Source organism: Haliotis asinina, chromosome 15 (assembly GCF_037392515.1).
Source record: "Haliotis asinina isolate JCU_RB_2024 chromosome 15, JCU_Hal_asi_v2, whole genome shotgun sequence".
Taxonomy (NCBI): Eukaryota; Metazoa; Mollusca; class Gastropoda; order Lepetellida; family Haliotidae; genus Haliotis; species Haliotis asinina.
This window is the reverse complement of record NC_090294.1, coordinates 6073002-6091488: the sequence shown is the minus strand read 5'-3', so window position 1 is coordinate 6091488 and position 18487 is coordinate 6073002.

The window sequence follows — 18487 nt, the reverse complement described above, 5'->3', positions numbered from 1 at the left end:
AAGGGCGCTTTGTTTTTCCCTCGATCACTGGATGTCCATCACAACGGTACATAGTATTTTCAATCTCAGCTCCCTGAGGATCAACTCTTGCAGCCTGCCACACCCTGTAGCCATGAAGGGAACTGAAGAAGTGATCTTCTGTAACTTATGTGTCTGACGGGATCGGATGGTCAGGCTTGCTGACTTGATTGACATATTTCATCGTATCCCCAGTTCGATGTTCCCACTGTTGATCACTGGATTGTCTGTTCCACTCAATAATTAAGAGACCTCCACCATATTGCTGGAATATTGCTGAGAGCGGCGTTAAACAAGACACAACAGACGTAAAACCACATAGAAGCTTGCTGTGATATTGCAAACCAAACTTTATATGTCATCAGATTACACGACTGTTAGCCTGCCACTGAATCAAGCAGAAATACCTAGTATTGAATTTGTAGACCTCGGTCGCCATGTATAATACTCACCAAAACACGTGCACGTTGATTTCTTCATGGTCGGAGTCTCTACATATAGTAACCACTGTCACACTTGTTAAAATGCTAATTCAGGAAAAGAAATTACGTTTTCGTTTTTATTTCCTGAATGACGAGCTGTCAGACATTGACAACACCTCAGACTTCTTCATATCTCCACCTATGTGTGTTATAAATATATCACGTTGAGGCATGAACGGAAATACCAAATTGAAATATAGATATAGGTATCGAGGACGCTACAGCAAACTAAGCCTAGTGGATGTGTGGAGCCACAGGTTGGTGTAGTGTCTACAGAGTCCGCTCACTGCACCGAAGACCCAGGGTCGATTCTAGCATGGATAATTTAGTATGAACCCCATATGTCTGTTGATGGGCTATTGTTGACTCACGCACGCACTTATTGCAGACGAGAGCTAGACTCTTAGCTGGAGATACTACGAAACCAAAAGGACAATTCACTTCATTATTTAACTACCTTTCAGAAGACATGAGTGACTCGTCATTTTCTATACAGCTTCATCACACAGAATGTATGAGTTCGACATAAAAACAAACTCGCAGTGAATGAAGCGGCGGTAAAATAACTCACACATAGGCGTATATTTGCGATTTGACAACACATTCATTCAACGTAGAGTGAGTGAGTTTAGTTTTACGCCGCTTTTAGCAAATATTCCAGTAATGTCACTGTGGTGGACACCCGAAGGGGCTCCACACATTGCACCCATGTGGGGAATCAAAGCGGGATCTTCGGCGTGACGAACGAAACCTTACATAGCTAGGCCTTCCATCGCTCCTCCATAACAGCTTTTTCTACGATTTTACTTCTTATTGTGGCGAAATCCTGTTTTTTTGTGTGTATGTGTGTATCTGTGTAAGTATGTACGTCACACAGAGATAAGCGCACACACGCCTGACTGATTCAAAACCCTGCTCCTCCTTCCCGAATAATAATGGCAAACACTGACCTGATGACCCAAGTATGTCTCCAGTCCTTATGAAATAGCCAAGCAAGGGTTAGATACTATTTACTGCTCACCGAATTATATACTTGTCTAGCGTCTCGGGGCTGTCATCTAGCGTTTGATTACTGTCTATAATGTAAGTAACACGGTAATTGATTGGACATCTCCCATCCGGCACACACGCTAAGCAGACATATATCGTACAAGAGGAACTTTGGGAAATCGTTCAAAATTTGATCCATTTGGAATCATATTTATGACTTATGATTATCTAGGCTATGTCAGTGGAGTACCTTATGACGTTCGTACCCTAGGACAAAAGTGTAATATTATATACTGACGAGAGATAGAAAATTTCTCCTCTTTCGATTTGATCTCAAACGTTTAATTTTTTGATAATGCTGATACGGTATTGAACAGGTTACGGTCGACAATGGGTCAAACTAGAGAATTTTCGATCAGTGGGTCCATTCGGGAATCAAACATAGCGTGAACAGATGTCTCTAATACCTCTAGATAGAATACATGCAACCACACGTCTTCTGACTAAAGTTGTGAGCCGTCTGATGACGTCAGCAAGGTTACACCCCATTCTTCGACAAGGGCCCGAGTCACTTGCTCTACTGCAACTATTGGATTCTGTATCTGTCGAATAACTCTATCAAGGTGGTCCAATGCGTGCTCGATTACATGGCATACATGGCAGGGCATTGTTGAAGGAAGATCTGGACAACTCGAGCGACGATGTCTGTCTGTCAGTCTGCAACTCTCCTAGGTATGGTCTGTAGGCCCTTAAACCATAGCCCCGTGGTCTCCTTGACATTGCCCTTCGACTGACTAGGTGACCTTTTGACGCTGATGACTTTGCCGTCAGTTTCGGAAGCAGTTACTAAGGTGTAACTTCCTCAGATGGCTGTCTTCCTGAGCAGTTGTCACCCGGAGTCCGCCTGTGTGGTGCTTGTCTGAGGCCTGAGAAGTCTGTTGGTAGGTTCCTGACGGTCACACTGGGGCAACTGAAGGTTCTTGCAACGTGACACGTTGTAGCGACCATTTGCAGCATTCCCGCCCTGCTGAAGTGAGCCTTGGCATTGTAAAGTTGATTTCTGCTATCAGCTCTGTGCCGTAAGGGGTTTCACACCATTCATGCACGTGCATTTTACACTTATTTCCAAAACACGTGCATTTTGCTGTTTTTATGCAAACTTTTCAAGATGTGCGTTTGAGCGCTGATTTTGGTCAGAATAGAACACTTGTGCTTTGAAATAACTATGGGGCACTTTTGCATTTGACTATAATTCCTAATGATAATATTTTGAAACATTTTGCAAGAGAAAGTTCCTTTTGCCATCAGTATATTATAAAGCAGTGTTGCAGTCAATTGTGTGAGCAGTCAGAGTGTTCTCGGTGGGGATGGGGTGTGTGGGTGTGTTGTGGGGGGTGGGGGGTTGGTGGGGTAAGTGACGTATCATTTACTGTGTAATGACAGTCTGGACCGCTGTTGCAGAGAGGATGAGGAAGAGTATCATCAGGAACCGCTGGTTGTAGTGTTACATGTAACGGCACAGAGCAGTATCAACACCTGACACATTTTCAGCTCTTGATCATATACAAGCCTCTTGTAACTGAACAGGCGAGAGTGTCAGACATACGCCAATGCATGAGTATGGGCCCATATTATCGGATATATATAGATTACATGGTATGTATAATAATAATTATGCCACATTATACATCGAATGACAGGCCCGTGGATGGGAGTGAGTATGGTTGTACGACTCTGCACAATATTCCAGCAATATCATGGCGACGGTCACAAGACATGGTCTTCGCAAATTTAACCCTTATTGGAATCCAACCCGGATATTTGGAACATAAGCGAACCTGTCACGACTTGGATATCCCACCGTCCACATATCATACGCCATGTCCTTTGTTAAAACTGACATATGTAAGGAAACGAGTGAGTGAGTGAGTTGAGTTTTACGCCGCACTCAGCAATATTCCAGCTATATGGCGGCGGTCTGTAAATAATCGAGTCTGGACCAGACAATCCAGTGATCAACAGTATGAGCATCGATCTTCGCAATTGGGAACCGATGACATGTATCAACCAAGTCAGCGAGGCTGACTGCTCGATCCCGCTAGTCGCCTTTTTTGGCAAGCACGGGTTGCTGAAGGCCTATTCTACCCCGGACCTTCACGGGTCTGTAAGGAAACGAAATCTAAGTGCATTGTTATGTATGTTTAATCTGTGCTATGTTCGTCTTATTCGGACATGAAAGTTTAGGTGGTGTAAAGAGTGGTAATAAATATCGCAGTTAAAACGTGTAATATCACTACTTACAGTCACATGAAGATAACGACATGCCTTCCTTGTGATCTGACAGTGACGTTTTGTGAAATGGATTGCTGGATGTGACAGAGTTGCCTTGTGGTTCCCTGTGTTTTGTTGTGTTGGATACTTCATCACCACCTTATAGACTGATGTGAGAAGCCACCTTGTCACAGCCCTGTAATGCGGTTCACATTATGAAGCATGACACTGATGTCAATACGTCAGTTGTCAAAGGAGAGCAATTAAAATGGTTTCATAACTCTCCGGCAGTGATTGCTCCATCCTAGTTGTCTAGAAATGGTTATAAAACAATTGTTGAATATATAGTGACTAAGCTCGGTTTAAACCTGCTTTAAATAGCCTTACAATTACATCACAGCGACCCATCTTAGTTTCAATTTTCCTTGTGTGAAGCAACAAATGGCGCTCTCAGACGTGTAGCTCAGTGGACATTCACATGCATGTATGACCAGACATGGCCCCGACACACTCAGAAGCAGGGCTGACTGGGATTCGAGTTCACAAGGATAGATTTCTGTCGTAACAAGGGAAGCAACTCTGCACTTGGGAATTGTGACGCCTTACCGACTAGCCTGACTCTTGAGGTATTCCGACGTGATAGGACACAATAGTGATTATAATCCCACTCAGTGGATACGTATGCCTTCGAATTTCCAATGTAACTTTAGGATGCCGTGAATAATTTAATATGCGAGTTAGATTACTAACTTTCTTTTATTGTTTCGAGTGACAAAGTTTAGGCTGTATCGTGATGTACTGTAAAATGTCGAGTCTGTACCAGATAACCCAGTGACTGACACCATTCATATCGATCTGGGCAGCCATATGACAGCTAATATTTGAGACTTGGCGGACGGGATTTGTTTATAATGGGGCGCTTTTCACATGCCATTAAACTTTGTCAGTAATCTCAGGGAATCTATGCCTGAAGGAGAAGCATTTACGCGATCACGACTGCATTACGAGCACGTGTTTATGAATCTGCATCAAATGTCCATGATTCTAGGAGTTCGCGAGAGGGTGAGCGTATTCTACCAGCATATGTCATTTGTTTCGTTGTCAGCAACGGGAGACAGTGTACTAGTGTACGGAGTAACCAGTTACTTTGTAACCTTTCGTGTCATGCTACACCCATCCTTACTTCCTTGATGGGATCGTTCACTGACTGATAACGTTACATTATCCATCACAAGCACACCTACAAGATCCAGTCAATTATTCCCGCTGAAAAATGCAAAACAAAGCCACTTGTTGAGGAAACCAGCAATTATTTTACCAGCCTTGTCCACAAGCATTGGGACTGAAACCTCAGAACCGCCCCGTACTGGCGTCCTGTGCCTGCAGCAAATCCCAGTGCGCCTATTTCCTTTCCTTTACACGAACTGCCTGGCTATAATGACCCCCCAAACAGATACCTTTGACCCATGTGGAAGTGTGACAGGTCAAGGACAACGTTCTACTATTTACGAACGCCCACCGCTTGGGAATCAATGCGATACCAACTGGTCGAATGCTGTCTGAGGCAGTTACCGTCATTAATTGACAAATCCTTTCAACTTTCTGAACTAATGAGAGAGTGGATAATCATTTAACTCCAGTTACCTCTGTAGTACGTAGACGTAAACCAAACTTTAAACACCACACAACTATTATAGTCTGTTTTCAGTGAAAACAGACTGAACATTAAATGACACACCGAGAACTTGTTGAGTTAACGCTTACCATGTACTGCACGGGCCTTTGTTTCACTGTTCGACCTATTGCTCTTACCCCCTTGTAATATAACCAATCATAGCGATTTGAATCCATGATCATTTGATAAACAACGTTCATTCTAAATTGAATAATGTTCTGAGATTTAAATGTTTCAATTGGCAAGGTAGAATTATAAAGATTCGCAATCTTAATTCCACTGTATTTGCTTTACTTTTTTGTTTTAAGTGAAATTCATTGGTGCGTTTCACCCCAGGATAGAGGATGCTTTAAACCTTTCCATTACCTAACTGACTTAGATCAACGTTTCATGAATTCTCAAAGTGCGGAAATGGGAATAAGCATGTTTCAAAACTTATGAAGTGCACGTGTTTTTAGGAAGGATTGTGGATATTTGCCATTAACTGCACTGGCCTACCCGATGATAAAGTGGTGTCGGTCTAATCACTAATTAAGAGGGGTCTTTATCTTTGATTAGATTTCACTATCGTTGATGTCCACGCAATGATGTTTGTCTCATCAGTCGACGTCATTGCCAGCAGACAACGACGACTCCCTCCATGCAGTTATGGCTGTTGGCGACGCCGTCGCGGAAGTCTACGCATGTCTACTGTCACTCATGCTCGCAATCTGCGGGGACATTAACCAAAGTCCAGGAAGCAAAGAAGCTTGTAATGAGAACAACAGAGATACTCTTCTGATAGAAGATATGCTATTCCTAGATGAGTGTATAAAGGTGCATGCAGATTGTTAGCAGATACTGCGGGGAAATTAGGATCTACCTTGGAGTGGTGTCTTTAGAAATAGAGAAGATGGATTCATGACCAATTAATATGTCATTCTTTTGCCTGGGTGACACCGAAAGATAGCTATTATGCGAGGTTTCGCTTTCTATGGAAATGACGTTTGGCATTTTCAATATAGCGGTACGAGAATCGCCGTCTCAGGGGAACATGGTAAATACAACAAGGACGAGAAACGTGAGCGACGACGAATCCTCAAGTCTTAGTACTGTCTTAAGGGAGATATCTGTGTTACGAGGTACGGACGAGGCTTACATGAGTGGAGAAAGGGATGCGTTTTACAAACTGGACACTGTATTTGCTCGAGCACTTAACCGGAAACACAATTCTGCGTGAGCACAACCAACAAGTTATGCATCAACCCATTACTTCTATATCGCTTCTATATCATTTCTATATCACTTCTATATCACTTTTATATCCGCTTTAGTTGGTTGTTTTCGTGATAACAGAAAATGCCCATCTCATTCAAAAATAAATGCTTTTCAGAGCTGCGCTAAAACACTTGGTTCTAACAATGTTCACCATGGTTTTGGTTTGAATCTCCAATTACACATCAAACTAACAGAGTGATATGACTGTAATGCTCAAACATCAAGTTGACACACAGGGATATAACTGTAATACTGCCCAAGCTATACATAGTGATGTGACTGTAATACTACCACATCAAGCTATACATAGTGATGTGACTGTAATACTACCACATCAAGCTATACATAGTGATGTGACTGTAATACTACCACATCAAGCTATACATAGTGATGTGACTGTAATACTACCACATCAAGCTATACATAGTGATGTGACTGTATTACTGCCACATCAAGCTATACATAGTGATGTGACTTTTATACTACCACATCAATCTGACACACAGTCATATAACTGTAATACTACCACATCAATCTGACACACAGTCATATAACTGACATACTCCCATACAAAGCTGACACACAGTCACATAACTGACATGCTCCCCCATCACACTGACAAACCAGGATATAACTGTAATACTCCTACATCACTCCCATACAAAGCTGACACACAGGCACATAACTGACATGCTCCCTCATCACACTGACAAACCAGGATATAACTGTAATACTCCTACATCAAGCTGACATACAGTCATATAACTGACAAAATCCCGCATCAAACTGACACGTGGATATCTAAGTGAAAAAAAGTTAAAAGGGACGTTAAACTCAAATCACCCAAAGGGACGCTAAACCCAAATCACCGACTCACCTACAGATTACACGACGCAGTTTCTGTAATGTCTGTAATGCTAGCATGATAAGGCGTCATGTTCCATCACCTAAAACAGCCCGTACTGACTCTATGTAATCTGCAAGTAGTCACAGTATCAAACTTCACCAGGATTATTATCTTCCCGGCAAATCTTTTCAGTGCTTATAGGCTTTGTATTTGGATTTACCACTAACTGTGACGTTGCAGCCATTACTGCGCCCACAACACCTGACTGTAGGGCGATGGAAGCATGCAATTCATGTCCATGTTATCGTATGGTTACAATGAAGGTGAATTTCTCAACTGACTTTGGGGAACCAGCTACACACCTTATGTTTGAACAGCTGCATTTAGGTGTGAGGATTCGCCAATTTTGACAATAATCATTTCAACGTTACGGATTTGTTTTCAAATACATCGGTTCATGTGTAAACAATACCATCAGTGTGGGATATTTTGCAAAATATAGTTTAGAACAGTTGCCTTAAGAAGTGGCTATATTTACATTTTAGCCTAAACCTTTGATGGGTAGTATATGTTGCGACGTTTCGGTATAGTCTTATACCGCTATCCATCAGTCTTGCTTGACATTCACGACATGGCGAGATATCGCCGATATGATGTTAAAGATTAACTCATTCACTCACTCCTGCTTGACAACGGTGTAGGAATCTATACCGAAACGTCTAAACATATATAACAAAGACGTTAAAACAAATCTTAATTTCTTGCGAATTTCGTATAAGACACATGACACACTTGCTCGACTGTAATACTTTTATTCATGTATGTTTGCACAGTAAAACGAGGATTGCATTGACGTCGTGGTCAATTGGTAAATGACGTCACAGACTACGAAATTCAGAAACAGTGGCTGTTCAGCAAAAGTCACATGTCTACATGTGTCCAGTTGTCCATCTTGTATATTGACACAGGTCTAACACCTTCGGCTGACTGAGGCTACAAGACGTCGACGAAAGGCCTGTCGGAGATCATTCCATATCCGAGAAAGAATTGGAGGAATTCCTACAGCGTTGTTCAATGATTCGGATTGAGTCGTGCATGTCGGTCTTTGTCCCTTCGGATGTGTTCACTGAGTGACTAATCAGGGTATCTTGCTAGCCAGGAAAATACTCAACGTTGTTCTAATTAAGATACTTATGCACAACTCGAGCAACATACTGTATGGCGTTATCCAGTTGAAAAGTCAGTCATGGGCAGTTCCGTTGGAAAATATCGGTACCCAACGGCATTTAAGCTCCCCTCAGTCACAATTATTGACATCCTTCCTACAGCTTTTATTCCATCCCAGATCATTACGCCCTCACCCCTATCCCCCTAGATAACACATGGCCTGGGCAAGCTGGTTGTTCATCTCTGTACCTGCAAACAATTGTCCTGCCACCATCTTGGGGAAGAAGGTAACGCGACTGTTGATAAGAACCATTCACCACTGTACCCTATCGCGAGTGTTGCCTGCTCCGCTGGAGGCGTCGCTGTTTTTTAGAATTGACGGTCACGCCGTAGGTGCGTGGGTGATGCCGGACTGATAAACATGTATTTCCAGGTAGGATATGGAATATAAGGGCTGCTGGCTATACCTGTTTCATATGTGCGTGCTTCTAATTTATTGTTCTTGACCATGGGTTGCTGGAGTGTCAGTAAAGTCTATGGCTCAAGTGCTTTGCTGAAAACGTCGAAATGAGTGAAAAACACTGTTACTATCAACGTTGAACTGACGAACATCTTGCTGCGAGGGACCCTGTCCTGAACGGGGTCCGCCTGGACAAAGTAGTCGCATCACACAAGCGTTTGTAAGTCTCATCTGACACTGGTTTACGATTATCGAAACTTAAGATCGCTTTGTCCGTGGGGATCCGGGAATCTCTACTGAGGGTCTAGAAATGGTACTACATGTTTGGGTGTCTTGTATAGCGACACTCTCATTCTTGGTCTAGACGGTCGAGGCTTTCTTAGCGCTATGATAGTCGTAACTGCCATACATTAACATTAACGTACGGCGATCTTAGCGCTAAGAGAGCTCCGAACAAAGCGGACAAAGCGATCTTAAGTGAGTGCCACCTATCTGTAGAAACATATGATTATGGCTGACATTGGGTGCTACGGCAATAACATAGAAGTGGTCAGAAGCAATGTAGTGTCTCTTGTTATCAACTGATGGCTCTGTTGCTAGTGTTCCTTCGTCTCCAAACTAGTCTGTAATGTATTTGTTATATATATTTCGAAAGCATCTTTGTCAGATACACTATGACCGTGATGCCTGCAGTAGAAACATGATATTTCCTTCATCAAGAGCAATGCTTGGGAGCGATGGAAGCCTCTTGTGAGATCTGATCCTTGACACTCGTATCACAAGTAATGGACCTGTTGCGGCGCAAGAATATACACATTACTGTAATTGGCGGTTCACGTGAAAACTAATAATACGCGAAGGGGCATAATCGTATATACATTGCTCTCTGGTCGGTGTTTCCTTGTTTAGTAGTTTGGGGTATATAACTGGTTCAGCTGAAAGTATTTGAAATAATAATTAGCGATATGATTATAACTTTCAAGGACCGCTTGCATGAAGCATGTGTCTCGTTGCCATTCACAGTTGAATAGGCACACTAAACAAATATCTTAATCTTTTATGTTTTGATCCTTAATTATTATTAATTTTGGAATAGGAGGATGAGGAGGGGGAGAAGGAGTCAAGGGGTTTGGAAGGACATGTGCCTTATACCTGTGAAGTGTGTCACTTGGGGACACGAGAATTCTATGTCGCGGGTTCGAAACTCTTGTGTTACTCAGTTTGGCAGCACCAAAAGCAGTGCTCGTTGGAGCCACAACCGCAATTACATACGTCCTGAAGGAGGTACATGTGTCACTGCTGTTGATGAGGATGGCAGGTAGTCATCTCAAAAACTAGAAATGGTCGTCCCATCGATCTGTTCGGCGGAATATCCTTAGTGAGTGAGTGAGTGAGTGAGTGAGTTTAGTCTTACGCCACACTCAGCAACATGCCAGCTATATGGCGGCAGTCTGTAAATAATCGAGTCTGGACCAGACAATCCACTGATCAACATCATGAGCATCGATCTGCGCAATTGGGAACCGATGACATGTGCCTACCAAGTCAGCGAGCCTGACCACCCGATCCCGTTAGTCACCTCTTACGACAAGCATAGTCGCCTCTTATGGCAAACATGGGTTGCTGAAGGCCTATTCTACCCTAGGACCATCACGGGTCGGAATATTCGTAAGTATTTGACTTTGAAAGGGCTATCGAAACGACCTCTTCTTCGGCATCTTTGAAGATCAACCCCATATCAACCATGTTTAGGTCGCAGATATACGACTGCGGGACCACGACCGTGGACATTAATCGTATAAAGGTTTGTTTCGTTCGATGATTTACTACAGTGAGGTTTTGTTGTTCCTGCAGGAAATGTCATATTATATCCGCTGAAGCCACATCACCTTAATTATCAGATAAGGTTCGATGTGGTGCATTGTCCTTGACAACGTGAAGCTTGACAGGCAACGCATTTACCAATGTATTTGTCACAACTTTGGAAACACTTTGCCGTTTATCGATCTAGGAGAAAAAGCTACTGATGCAGAAACGCGAAGAAGGATATCGACTTCATCGACGAATGATGTCAGATCGTTCACTTAACCATTTATTTTCACATCTGGGTTTCAGTATCTGTACTCAGATGAACAGTACGCAAAAGCTGCCATAATCTGTACTTTGAATGAAGTTCAGTACAAGGTATTTCTTGCAGTCTCAGATTGTCTCCACGATTCGTAAATAACTGTTCTTTGCAATTTATCTAGTAATCATGATTTATGTAAAATCTACAGAATAACACTCTCCACTATAGTAAATCCATATATAATTTGCTTTTAACTTACATATGAGAAACCAGGTTGTTTGTGGACGAAATCTGACATCTCAGTGTTTTAAAGGAAACATGATGAGGAGATCTTGATTGTCAGAGACGTTGATGCAACGACACTGGGTTGGACGTTGAGGGAAAATTGTACAAAAAGGAAGCTGTGTCAGATGGATAGACAAGTGGCAGCTGGGTGTCAGTTTTATGTAACGCGGGGATAGGCTGAGGCAGCTTGATTGAGGAAACGCCCCAGGCCTGTTGACGCCGATCAATACTAACATGAATGAAAATACTCTCAGTACTTTGAGACTGATTTGAAAAATAGTCATATTAAAGATCAACGAGATGTTTTTTACATTTTATTTCCGATCCTGTTTTGGAGAAAAACTGATGTCACCGTGGATTTGTTTTATATGTTTAAGTCTCCAACTTCCGATCTGTATATCAACATGGACCAAAGTCATCAATCTTTTCTTTTCGAGTTTAGTAATAACATGGAATGTAACCATAAATCGTCATAAAATGTAGGTAATACTTATGACTATTGAAGAGTTATGTAACAACACTGGTTAAAATTGTTTCAGTTTTCGAGTTATATCGCGGCCCCTTCTAGTTGTATTGTCGTCTCGACATATCGAGTCGTTACCTCAAGCTTTATGTATTGTTTTTAAACTGTTTGATTCTTGAAAAGAAATAAGGGCCTGTGCTCTGTCCTTGTAAAAGAGTGAAAATCCCTCGCAAAAAGATTTCCTTTTTGCTGCCCCACCCATACCATTCGTCATGAACTCATAAAAAGGCAAGTCAAGTGTGGCCCTGAACACACATTGGACATATCGTACCATTCAAACCTAGGACTCGCATCCGACGTCTGTTTTCATTAATGCGACAAACTCGGGATTGTCCTTCACTTGCCTAACATGAAAACAACCTCACATCCTGCCATTCAGTGCTGTGGACATGAATACACAATGCCTTACATAAAGTGTTCGAACATACGTTATATTTAGGATTAAATTTACTGAGACACTGAATGTATGCACCATGTGGTGTACTGTGGGTAGTTCCTTGACTATTCATGCATTGATCATTCTATGAAACAGGTGATTTAGTTTTCATGTTTGAGTATCGCCACAGAGCTAGGGCTAATGTCACAAGGATAGACGTTCACAAAGCGTCATATTTTCACAATGTTATGTTGTTACTAGCATAATCGGTCACATCACACTAGAGAATGAATGTGAATAACGCTTGATAATCATGTCATGTGTTAAACAAGCGGTATCTCGTCCCAGACACGCCATCGTCTGGACTTAGTCTTTTCTGCCACACAGATAAAGATAAACACAGCTTACACGTTAATAGGCTGCGAAGTCATCCATTGTGGCAGGGCTTTATAACCACATGTGCACGTCCCGGCTTTAAGGCTACTTACATAAAGCCTGGGTTTAGTTCTTTATATTTGGCAGTCAGGCTATGACCATAAACACTGTCAATAAATCTGTCAAACATTGACAAGTCATGTTCTGCAAACGGTGCTTGATTAGAGCATTTGAAACTTTGAACCAGAAAATTAAGAGTATGATTCGCAATAAAACATTTCCTCAGTCGTCAATCTAATCTATATTCACATGCGGTGTGTTTGTACGCCATCAAGTTGAAGTTGTGCCAAAAAATAACACGCTTAAAGCGGCTCAGTACAGTCTTACATCGTTTAAAATGTCAACTTAGTTTGACTTCATTGATTTCCGAGTTGTGTTGAAAAGAACTCTTTCTAGCCAGTGGTGTTTGATAAAATGTGACAATAGTTTACTGCCCCAAAAGAGAAGAATGACTGACACTCGCACGTCTTTATTAACACAGGTGTTATCGCACAATATTTTGTATGTTTTCAGATATATTGAAAGAGGATGCACAACATCTATTGGTTAAACAAGGATTGATTTTATATAACACCGAACAGAAAAATTCTAGGCCACGACCGCTTGCGGAATGCTGACTTCCTGTTTGATGATACAATGTTCCTCTGGTCTCAGTGGAATGTTGTGCCGAGGAAGCAATGTTTCTGATTCGTATCATCTGTATTTGTTTCCAGCAAATTATCAACGAAGCACTCCACTGTGATATTATGTGAACGTTCAAGTGTACCACGTCTTTATGACAAAGCAGTTGTAACGTGTAAAGGTGCCGTGTTCATATTCCTTAGCAGGAATCGACATGTCATTCTTGCTTCCGACACAAACCAAAACTGTTTAATCGTTTGATTCTTCAAACCTGTAACACAAGAAATAACAACCACAAGACAATTACGTGGATGTATATGACCCCTCCGTGATATGCAAAGGATAGAGGGATCGATGAACGATTTTTGTGTGATTTTCCTCAATATGTGAATGTCTCATGCCAAGCATTTATAGTCACAACTCATTCTGTCATCCTGTAAAGACATATTATGAGATTTTATAAAATATAATAGACGAAAGGGTGCCAATAACGCACCGCACTTTCATTCGTAAAACCATACAGTTCATTACGGTTTATTAATCATAAACTATTCCGTTTTCAAATAATTGCTTGAAAACGATCTGGTCTCCAGACAAGATTCAAATGTGGAATTATTCCTTATGATGAAAGCATTATTTCCAAACATTATATCCACACATCAACTATCTGGCCTTCTGTGAGACGTGCGTGAAAGATCAGTGATTTGGATGTTGGCAATGACTACTCGTCATCTGGCACCATCATCAGGAGGAAGCAGATGTGTCACGAACTCTGAAACAACCTATACATTGTTTGATCTGGAATGTATTGGACACGTGTTACAGCTCTGAACTGGCCACCTGAACGGAGGCATGACCATTCAATTCTTGAAAGCATCAGTCCAGCACAACATCGCAGACCGAATGCTAGATTTCAGCGAAAGTTAAACAACATGTCTAGTGTGTCCTTTTGTCTGATTGCAGACTTTTCTGCAGACAAAATGTTATGCTAAACGTCGGGACGGCACTGCAGCCTGCATGTGTTGTGCTGCTGTTAAGAACACAATGTTCCAGCCATTGGCCAATAGTGTATAAACATTAGAAGCCGATAACCTCGTGTCATGTTGTCTGATGAGAGCAGATTCACGCTTAACGTTCTGAACATGAATGAATCTGATGGCGAGCTAAAGAACCTTACACGAATGTCACCGTATGTCAGCATCACACGTTGAGGATATGGTGATGTGGAGCGGGATTATTGGGACAAGCAGTACGTCAAATTGTCCATGTACCGGTTACTTTACACGCTCGATCATTCAGTAAGATATAGCAGGCGTTCACCACACACGTATGATAACTGGCGACCACAAGCATAAATACATTACCTCAATACACTGACCATGTATAAGTCCCGACCATTTCGCAAACAGAGAACATTGCAGACACCATGGGGAGACGACTGTAAGGACCACTCGCTTCTTCCACAGGCACTGGGCCAAGGGGGACAGGATCAGTGGCTAAGATTAGGACCATGCCGTATCGTATAAAGAAATGTTGGATCAAAGGTTTGACCAAACATTGATGACATATTGTTTTCCGGGTATTTTCAGTATTTTGTCCGAGGCAATCACAATGTCGTGTATCAACACCATTATGCCTTTTACGCCATCAGTAATTAAGGATGAGTATTTCTTTCTAATTTTCACTTGGGACAGCTACAAACTTCTCAGGCGGGTATCTAGACCCTGATTATACTTCCTAGGAAAGAATTTGTTTATTTCAATTCAAAATTGTTCTATTCCTCACCCTTTACTCACATCTAAGAGGAAATTTCACATTTAAGTCTTTTTCTCAGTTTTACATGAAAGGCATAGAGATGTCGACTTCTCCCCCCCCCCCGTCCCCACCCCCCACCCCCCACCAAAAAAAAAAAAAGAAAAAAAAGAAAACAACATTCGCATACTATCTAGATCTGTTTTCTATTTAGATACGATCTGCAACATTGCCAATACATGCTGTAACGTCGAAATATTCACAAAAATTATCTGTTTTCGAAAAGATGTACAAACGATCTGCAACATTGCCAAATGCATAATGCATGCTCTAACGTCGAAATATACTCAAGATCATGGCAAACGTTTAGACGCAAGTGTATTGATGGTGTTGGCCAATCAATGGACAGATAATAGAATTTCATATGTTGTGATATTATTTCGTCCTCGTAATGCCATCATTTCCTCCCGACACCACGTAACACGGCTCGGGAACAATAACAATCATTATGGCCTCCCACTGAGAAGACACGAGTCGTTTGTGGCCCCATATTCTCCTCACCTCTTGGTTTCTGTCGAAAGGTCTCACCACCTTTAGAGTACAATTCGAGTTAAGAGTTTAAACTGAAACTGTTTTCCTGTTTGTCACACATTTGCCAAAGAAACTGCTGCTTGCTGAAAACATGGAATGATTATTACAACCTAATCGACATGGTTCCACTAACAGCTGCTTGGGATACGAGTGACAACGAGCACTAACCATACTCCTGGGCCCCGCATTACAAAACTCTCGTAAACCTAAGATCTCGTAACTTTCTCGCAGCATTCGCACCTAATATGTTACGGCATACGAATGCTACGAGGAAAGTTACGAGAACTTAGCCTTACGAGAGCTTTGTGAAACAGGGCCCAGGACAACATCTCGTGTTGTGCAGGTCAGGCGGAGCATATATATTTGCTGTACGTAAATCTACATTTATAATCCACTCTTTTCAAATCACATGTACCACGTATACACTCGATGACATACGAGTGGAGCAGCTTGTCTGATTCATATTGCATGTTAATTAACCATAAACACCGTTCTTGTGAATGACGTAATCAAGATATATTACGTAATTCAGTCGTGAGATAACAAATACAGTTCTTAATAATAACATAGTCACCATTCTAATCCAATAATAACATTGTATGAAGTAGCTGGATCATGATCATGAATATAGTCAGATCTAAATGACTCTGTCTAACTAATACAGTCGTCATTTATTTGCTCAGGTGTGGTGGTGGTTAAGTGAGTGAGTATGCTTTTGGGGATTTATAAGCAACATTCCAGCAACATTACGACGGGGGACACCAAGAAAGGGTTTCACACATTGTTACCATGTGGGGAATCGAACTCGGATCCCAGATCGAGCGCTTTAACCGCTAGGCTATCTCACGGCCCCTGAGTTTCCTTTGTTTCTTTGTATACAGTGGTACTTGTGCGAGGCCAGCTGATCCCCCATACTGGCATGTTATCCGGTTGTGCCTCAGTGAAGGCATGTCTTATGGTATATGCAGTGTATACATCAGAGACTAAGAGCATGCGTGAATTATGTATGGCCATTCTTTAATCTTTCTATTAACACAGCCGACTTCTATGTTTCCACCGACAACCCGTAAATGGATCGATCGTTTTAAATGTCTATTCTGATTTGCGACATTGTTCCCGTCTGTTTGTTGGAACATCTCTTTGAACCCTGAACAATACTGTCGGTACTCGAGAATGCATCACTCTGTGACATATGCAATTTGCTGGGGAAAAGATCACAGTAGTAAGGTTATTTTCATGTCTCAAAGGGGATCATAGACAATTACATGGTAAATGTTTTGACACGTGAGTCTTTGCCACAATTCAAACAAACCAATACCGCTGGGATTCCAGCTTCACGCGGACATTTTGGATGGTGAACCAACAAGTTGCAGCTAATTCCCACACACAACACCAAGCAGGTACTAATAATAGAGAATCCTTCCTTCTTCAGATGCATCACTGGTGCAAGGGAGAAACCCTTGGTCAAAACCCGATTGACCCCGAGTATGTTTTTGCATTTTGCAAGTACCATGCACACATGCTAGGTCATTTCATCAAAGCTGTCAACAACCTGCATCACGTTGCACTTTGCACCCACGTTACCTGTTCACGTCTAGAATATACAGTAGCCGTCACCCCGACTACAGGCAAACTGTAGCGGAAATCGAGTTGCGCAACAAAGGGAAACGGACTAGTCTACCCATTGGAAGCGAGATTGGTCATTTTCTCTTTGTTGCGCAACCCTATTTGCGCTACTGTTTGCCTTTTCTCTGACTCACCCGAAGCGAGATGTTGTGTTCGTCTTTACATACACTAGTATGTGAGTCACGAACATAATCGTTTAATGACGAGTGAGTGAGGGTTAACGGTATATCAGTTTGAACACGTCATCGTAGCTTTTTGTGGGTCACAAGTTCAACATATAGCACTCCTTGGACACATAATTAACATTCCACATGTAGAGTCAACATCTACTGGGAATCCAATCTAATCATGGAGTGAAGGCAGACCTCTGATACTCTAAAGTAGGCTAACTTAGGACAGTCAGAAAACAGTTGGTGCGACTGGGGCACTTGTTCCTCTATTTAAGGGGCACTATCTTGAACATCCAGTATAACATGTCCGCTGTACTGTATTTAAATGGTACAATGTGAAAATGAGAATTTTCTGTTGATTTGAATTAAAACGTGACTTAATTCGCTTCCTGTGCTTACAGGATCCAGTACTTTCATGATTCTGATTAACTCGTTGTAATACACATGCGTCCGGAGAAAAATTATATATCAATGCTACACTTAGACTTAAATTTCAAAACACAGTGGGTTTGTCTATTCATCACTGGTTTCACATTTAGTTAGCAAATGGGTTGTGTTTTTGTAGATGATGCAACTCATCTGTCACGAACCGGGCGAGAAAAAATTATATTGATTCAATAACAAAGTATAATAAGGAGCTGAGAAGCAAACAGGCATGTCTCTTCTATCTGACACTTGAGACGAAAATTGACAACTTATAGTCAATTTCGTGCAACCAAGTGACAGCCTTTTCAAGACGTAAGACGAAAACACGTTAACCCCATAATCGATAACATAGTGGGAAATGAGTCTTTGGAAAATCGTTAGTTTCCAAGACTGAGTAAAGTGTTCTGCATGCTGGAAGTTCAACCAGTGAAACAAATCATCACTGTC